Raw genomic sequence first — 7,717 nt, 5'->3', positions numbered from 1 at the left:
TCCTAGCACACATACCTTTCAACTCACTGCTTCTAGTAGCTTTCCATCCACACCAAGTAATCGTAATACGTTCCAAAAAAAAAAAAAAAACATTTAACTACCATGCGCTTTCTCCAGATCCAGGAATACCAGCTACAAATCCTTCTCTTTATCAATGTATTTTTCATAGATTCTTCAAAGCAAACACCTGATCCCCATATCTTCTACCACCTCTCAAGCCACATTGCCTCTCCTCATTCTGATGCTACGTGCATGCCAAAGCCTCTTTTCTCAACTAAATAGATGTAATGTGTCTGTACAGATCTTGTCTGCACGGTCCGGAAATCATCCTGGTTGCTCGCCGCTGTTCCCTTTCTACGCTTTTTTTTCATAACTACAACTGAACAACATAGGAAGGCACTAGAATTTTCTTTTTACTGCTTTCATGCGCTGTTTGCTTGGCTTTTGATGATTTATTATCAAACTTATGTCCTTTTTTTCCTCATTCATTCAACCTTGCGATGCATACAACTTTGCACTTATTGATAAAATAAATTTGCCATCTTTCAGTAGAGTCCATCAGTTTGCCTAAATCAGTTTGCAGCAGCAGACGTTCAGTTCTGTTTCAACACTATTTCTCAACTCTGTATAATTTGTGAATCTTGCTGTCTTACAAGGCAGACCATTAACAGTGTCACTGTCAATGTCACGTCTACACATTCTGAAGTTTAACCATTAATAACTACTCTTTGCTTACAGCCAGTCAACAATTTTCTGATCACGGAAACACAACACTGTATTTGCCATGGGTCTTATCCTTTGCTTGCAATCTCTGATAGAGTTACTGAAAGCCTTCTAGAAATCCAAGTAGCCGAAATCACCTGCTTTACTTTCATAAAGGTTGATTATATCAAAGGATTTGTCAGGCATGATGAATTCGTCGAAAACCATACTGAGGATCGTTAATTGAATAGTGGTCCTGTGACTACTTTACAATCTTCTATAGAAAATTGGTTTCCATAAGTTTAAAAAGCATGTCATGCTAATCGGACAATGATTTTTCTTGCAGGGGCTTACTACTTTAGAAAGCTCCTAATCCCTTAGAACTTTCCTTGGAACAATCGAGCTACTAAACAGAGAAGAAAAGGGCTTAACTATTACATATTTAGTTTCCTTCATTGTCATCAAGAGGAACTTTCCAGTGTCTACCATTCTATCATTTTACGTAATGTAATAGTATATCTTGAACCTGTTTGTTAGTGTGATGCAAAATGTTTTCTCAAAACTCTCAGCAAGTGGAGTGGGGTCTAGAACTTAAGCTGTCTTCAACGGCAAACATAGTCAAGAAAAATATCTATCTTCATTGTGTCTTTACTGGAATCAAACTCAACACTTTATGTAATCAATGAAACAAGTGATTGGGTAATGCCTTCCCGCTACTAATATAAGCACTGAATACTTCAGGGTTTATTTTGCTGTTGTCTGCAATATACGCCTCATACTGAGGCGTATGACATGGACGTTTACTTTTAGTCAGGCATATCTACATACCCTATTCTCATGTGCTGCTTGTCGTTCTTCTTGAGTTTCTTGCATGTTAATTTCTCAGGCATTCCTCGGCAGTTCGTTATTTCCCACATCTGAAACAATGGCCGTCTGTTACACCGTCCCACTCCACCCTCTGATCGCATTACCCAACTTTTCCAGTCTAAGTCATACGATTTTTTTTTTCATTCCACTTTATCTTGACAAGAGGAAAAAATTACATTTACGTTTTAAATCCGGTATTTTACAGTCAGGTAATACTAACAGAAGTGTTGACATCCGCTTCAAGGGTGATTTATTGAAGCTAGAAGTTGTAACCGAGTCTAACATTTATGTCGCGAGTCGGTCGGTATCTCAAAAAATGAAGGCGCTGTCAAGCAACTTTAGACAGAGCCACGCCCACTTCTACTGAACAGGGATTCAACTCATTCAAATTATGTTATCTTTCCCATCAAAAATCGAATAGCGTTCACCAAAAATTCCTGCTAACTGTTAACTCTAGAATTTTCATGGTTTCTAAACATTCCAATACTTTTATTCGCTCTGAAACAAAATTTAAACGTAAAACCATAGAAGCACATATGGCCATCCAGCTGTCACTCAGTTGATTTGTCTCATGAACAATCTGTTTCTTTTACAGTTTTTATATATTCAAATCAAGCATACTGAAACTTTTTGAACGCCCCTCTGGCGTCCCCTCTTGTTAGCTCCCCCCCCCCCCCCCCCATTTCATAAACGCTCATTGAGGGCGGTATCGACCAGATTTGGAGCTACTGATTCAAAGGCATAGATATCAAAACAAAGGGAAAAATGACGAAGCATAAAATAAGATCTCGAAGAAAATGGATGATTAATAGAAAAGAAATAGCAGAGTCGAAAAAATAATGAAATCAGAGGAACAGAAACGAAAAGTATAGTGTCAATAGTAGCAACCGAAGATTGATTATGCAACTAAAGGGGATTAGAGAATGAAAATGAAGAAATTATAAAGAAGGACGTACATACAATGAAAAAGGGAAGACTTCTATTGCGTATCTGGTTTTTACCGAAAAAGATGTATGTAGAAGACATGAAGGAAACAATAAGCCAGACTGACTTAAAACTACCGCTCAGAACTCGAGTGTGATATACCGCAGCAATAATAGATCTCCATCTCCCAAAGTGATTATTGTAATTTTCACGAGAATCTGTTTTCAAATGTATTTTGCTAAATCTTTTTTTTTCTTTGGAGAAAGTACACTGAATATATACTCTCATTTGACGTACGAGTTCTCAGCTGATTGAAGACAACAATTCTGCTGAGCATAAACTCAGGTGTGGTCCGATAGTTAATATTTGCTATATTTCTGTCGTATCATATATTAATATTGCTGTAATGTACAGTAGTATACGAAAATTAATCAGCTGGCCACACACATAAAACGCGGAAGTGATACCAGACAGAATTCAACGTAATAATCTCTAGGTACAATAAACTTGCCTGATCAGTAGTGCAAATGCATCAAATACATAACAAGTAACCCAGGAAGTAAACAAGCAAAGTAGCACTCCAAACAGGTAGTCATGGATTGGTGATGCCATAACTGCACCTAAGACTGCATATCCCTGGTGGACAGCAAGTAAGTTATTTAAAGATTACAGTAATATATTTTCACGTATTAAAAACAATGGCAAATAAGTAGCTTAAGGTAACGTTAAAAGTCAATCTTGGGAATATCAGTGATTTAATTTTGCAGTGATGTTCTGCACTGCGGAGAAAATAACAAGACCATAAGAGTGTGATGAAGAGGTTTTTGTCTTTTTCAACATTATGTAAGATTGTTAAGCTAAATGGGGCTAAATGATGAAGTGATGAAATTTGTAATGAAATCACATAGTCTATGAAGGTAAAAGTCATATTTAGTTATGTGTCACAGTTGGTTGATAAATTTTGAAGAAAGTGGTACCAGAGGATTCTATACCCTCTGTAAAGTTGACATTATTGTGGGATTTACCTGTAGCACCCCATACTCCCACAAAATGAAGTTCCTAGAAAGTGGGCAGGGTTTTGAATTAGAGGGTAAAAACTACTTAAAAATGATATTGCATAGAATATCATTGGTCATTAATGGAATCTTTTATATCACCTGCCTAATTCCTGTCAGCTGAGAGGTCGGCTACACTACTGAAATCAAGGCAGGTAGCTGGTGATAAATGGCATTCTTGATTATGAAGTGCATGAATAGAAAAATTTGATAGGAAACAAAATTGATTAAGGAAAAGCATTATATAACGAAACAGCTCATGTTATATCGCACGATACACCACAATTTAATGTAAACATTCATGTAGCCTATTCACTTCCATTGTTTTTTCTCTGACAAGGTATCTTGTTTCTATACTTGGTTAGGTGATACAAAGGTTTCTTTGCATGACTTTTATATATAATATCATCTCAGTATAGTTTAGCCCATTTCATGCATTGTGAAAACTTCATGGCAATTCATCTGTTGACAGATGCTTTTTTTTTTTTGGAGGCTACAGTTAAGGACAAAAGGCCTCATCAGGCCTTAGTTTGAATGTAAAGAGGTTAGTGAAAGGGAAAAAAGAAGAGACAAGGAAAAGTATGTATGACTTTTGGAGGAAAACTAAACCTTGTCTTTTAAAAGTTATAGGGAAAGACATGAGATTGTAGAGAGTTCCAAAGCTTTGAAGTGTTAGGAAAAAAAACAGTTATACTCCTATGGAACTGTTTATACTCTTAAGAGTGAATTAGGAGAATGGAATTTTCCTTTTTCACTCTTTAAAATCAGTCTATCAATATTTGTTTACTCTTTTACGGTAGTGCTATAAGAGTGAGGGGAAAATATGGGGTTAGACTATAGATATACTGTAAAATACCAATAAACATAAAAAATGGAAATGACACCTTTTTTAATGCTACAGATGACTTGAGAGTTCTGATATAGGTGAAAGTCCTTCGTTATCAAAAACATGTCCTCCAGTTAATGGAAGGTAAAGTGAGTTCTCATGTCTACAGAGATACTAGAATCTGACTCAATATGGGACAGATCTGTTGAACATTAGTCTAATCTTTGTAGACATCTAAACTAACCCAACATGTTTGCAAAACTCATTAGAATGTAGATATTATGATATTTGGTGGTATTCTGTGGAATTGATGTAAAGGAAATTAGGTATTTCTTCACCTTGCAGGCAGGTTTTCATGTTACACACTGTTACAGCTTCATTCTATTTGTATATTGGCTTATGTCTTATGTCTGGGCACCGTCCCTGAAAGAATTTGGGGAATCATGTTGCCTTTGATATATCCAAAGCTTTTGACAGGGTATGGCATCGGGGTCTCATTTATAAGCCCCCCCTCTTGACTTCCATCCCTCACTTTGCTTCTTCATATCTAGCTTCCTCCAGCTGATTTATCTCTGTGATTGTTGATGGATTAACCTCCCCCTTTCTCCATCAACAGCAGTACCCCTCAAGGCTCTGTCTTGTCTCCTACACATTTTTTTCTTTTTTTTTTAATGATTTCCTCTCCCACAAATAACCAAATGCACTCATATGCTAACAACTCAGCATTAGCATTCACCCACATCCTTCAATTCTGTTCCTTCTCTCATTTGATCTGGAACTTGTCTTGACACTCCTTCCTCAGTAAACTTGGACTGGATATCTCAGTGGGGTAGACAAAATCTTCTGAAGTTTAATGCCTCCAAGACCCAGTTTCTACCCATCACTATTGAAAACTCCTCATCTCTCTCCTTTGACTGTTCTGTAATTTCACCTCTTGACTCTATAGAACATACTTGGCACAACTGTAACATCCACTCTTCTTAGGAAACCCCACATTATAGAGATAGGTAAGTCTGCTTTTAAGAAATGGGGTTTCCTGTTTAGATGTCAAAACTTTTTTTCTTCTGAATCTTTGCCCTATGTATATAAATGATTGCTTCGATCTTGTATGGAATACTAATCACACATTTGAGGTGGTTCTAGCTCCGGATCCTTACTTGATAGTGTTGAGTAGAAAGCGGGCCAACTTATAAACTCTCCCAGGGTAACTCCCAAACTTGACCTTCTTGCCCTACACTGCAATGTTGGTTCTTTTTCCTTCTTCTACAGGGCACACAAGCGGCTGCTTGTGTGCTCCCACCACTAGATAGATCACCCAGTACTTGGCAAGCTGTTGCATCCCATGATTACTTTGTGGCCATTGGCTACTCGGGTGGGCAATTTTGATAACCTATTCTTTCCTTAAACCTCGAAACTTCTCATGTCTTTCCCAATAACTATGACCTTGCACATTTTAAAAGAGAGGTTGTTCATTTCCTCCAAAATTTATCAATACTTTCCCTTGCTTTTTATTTTTCCCTTTCATAATCCTCTCTATATTTCAATTAAGGACCAGCCTTAGTGTGAACTTTTGTCTGTGACTGGGGCCTTCAACATGAAAAAAAAAAAAAAATGAGACTTTTGTAAATGATGCTCCTGTAAATGGATGACCCAAAACATCCACCCAGTGCTTGTTCAGATTTTATAGAGCTTTAGTCAGTGGTTTACCAAATTACAAAGTGATTGAATGCTGTATAGAACGGAAAAAAGTCGTACAGCTTACCTTATTTTTGGTTAAACAGTTTTCCCACACTGATGAAGAACTGGTAAAACCATTCCTCATGTGTTTTCTTCTCTTCCATATGACCATACATGTGTTTTCACATTGGAAATGTACTTTTTATTCAAATTCACCTCAGCTGTAGAGTGAGAATGCTGTGTTGTCTTATTAAGTACTAGTAATGTATTTGATTTGCTTGAAGGAAAGAAAGTAACAAGTGCTGGTCCTCAGATAGCTGTAACTTGTGTATTTGCAACCTTCACAAGCATCCCCATGATGAAGGTCTACAATTCATATTGCAAATCATGTGATCAGGCATAAGATTTCTTGATGATTCTGTAAAAAAAAAAAAAAAAGATGATTATAATACAAGTATTTATCTACCCCCACCCTTTTTCATAAGAAGCAGAAACAAATCCTGATGAATGTTCCAAACCTTTAAGATGTTCCCTAAGCATAAAATAGCAACATACCATGAAATGAAGGTGTCAGAATTTATCAGAATATACCCAATTGTGTCAACAGAGATGTGAACTACTCGTGAAAGAAATCTTTTTTCCTATTCTGTGTTTTCACCTCAGACAATGAAAAATAAGGCACTTGACCTAAGAAACAAGGGAACTTAGCCATTTATAGACCACATATATCATGCATACCACAGGGTATGTGCTGTCATGGCAGCTGGCCTCCATTTAACCCAGCTGCTCTTCCTCTCCTACGGACCCCCCTTGTGGTCAGTACAATGGGTACCTTGCTTATCTATCAAGCTATCCACTCTTACACATGCATTTACTTCTCAAGAGGAGGCTTTCACACCATCCAACATGTCTTCCCACCCCACATATCCTTAACACAGTCACAACATATTCCATTTGACTTTATCATATATTTTCTCCAGACCCATAAAAGCTGCACACAGCTTTTTACCTTTCACTAGATACTTTTCCCCAGTCATTCTCAGTGTAGAAATATGATCCACACATCCACTACCTTTCCTAAAACCCACATGTTCCTCACTAATATTAAAATTTAATCTCCCCTCCCAGTCAAAGATTGGCATCTTCCTTCTATTCTCATTCACTTTCAACATTCTCTTTCCACACACACATCACTGTGTTAGCCAACCACTCTCTCCTGCTCTTCCTCTGGCTGAGCTGGTAGCACAGCACCATCTGCATTCGACTGTTGCGATGGTGTCCTCTCTGCTTCTTAATGATTGGGTATCATTCCTTGATACCATAATCAGCCCCACTCAGTCTTGTCCCATATGGTGGCCCATCTGTAGAATCATTAATTATACTATATATAGGGGAGAAAGAATACTTCCCATGCATTCCCCACATGTCATAGAAGGCAACTAAAGGGGACAGGAGTGGGGGGCTAGAAACCCTCTCCTCCTTGTATTTTAACTTTCTAAAAGGGGAAACACAAGGAGTCATGCAGGGAGTGCTCATCCTCCTCAAAAGCTCAGATTCGGTTGTTTAAATGTGTGTGGATGTAATCAAGATGAGGAAAAAGGAGATAGGTAGTATGTTTTGAGGAAAGGAACCTGGGTGTTTTGGCTCTGAGTGAAATGAAACTTAA

General features: G+C 37.6%; 1 protein-coding gene across 1 annotated transcript in view; it reads left to right on the top strand.

Moving 5' to 3' along the window:
• The first annotated feature begins 2,785 nt into the window (after window positions 1-2,785).
• RabX6 (RAS oncogene family member RabX6) overlaps window positions 2,786-7,717 on the top strand; it is a 98,305-nt gene continuing 93,373 nt past the window's right edge. Inside the window, exon 1 of the mRNA XM_071674821.1 lies at window positions 2,786-3,143. The gene's annotated coding sequence lies outside the window, so the exon portion shown is untranslated. The remainder of the gene's footprint in view (window positions 3,144-7,717) is intronic.

This window comes from Panulirus ornatus, chromosome 20, assembly GCF_036320965.1.
Source record: "Panulirus ornatus isolate Po-2019 chromosome 20, ASM3632096v1, whole genome shotgun sequence".
Taxonomy (NCBI): domain Eukaryota; kingdom Metazoa; phylum Arthropoda; class Malacostraca; order Decapoda; family Palinuridae; genus Panulirus; species Panulirus ornatus.
Note: the sequence above shows the minus strand (reverse complement) of the source record. Positions and strands in the feature narration are given on the sequence as shown.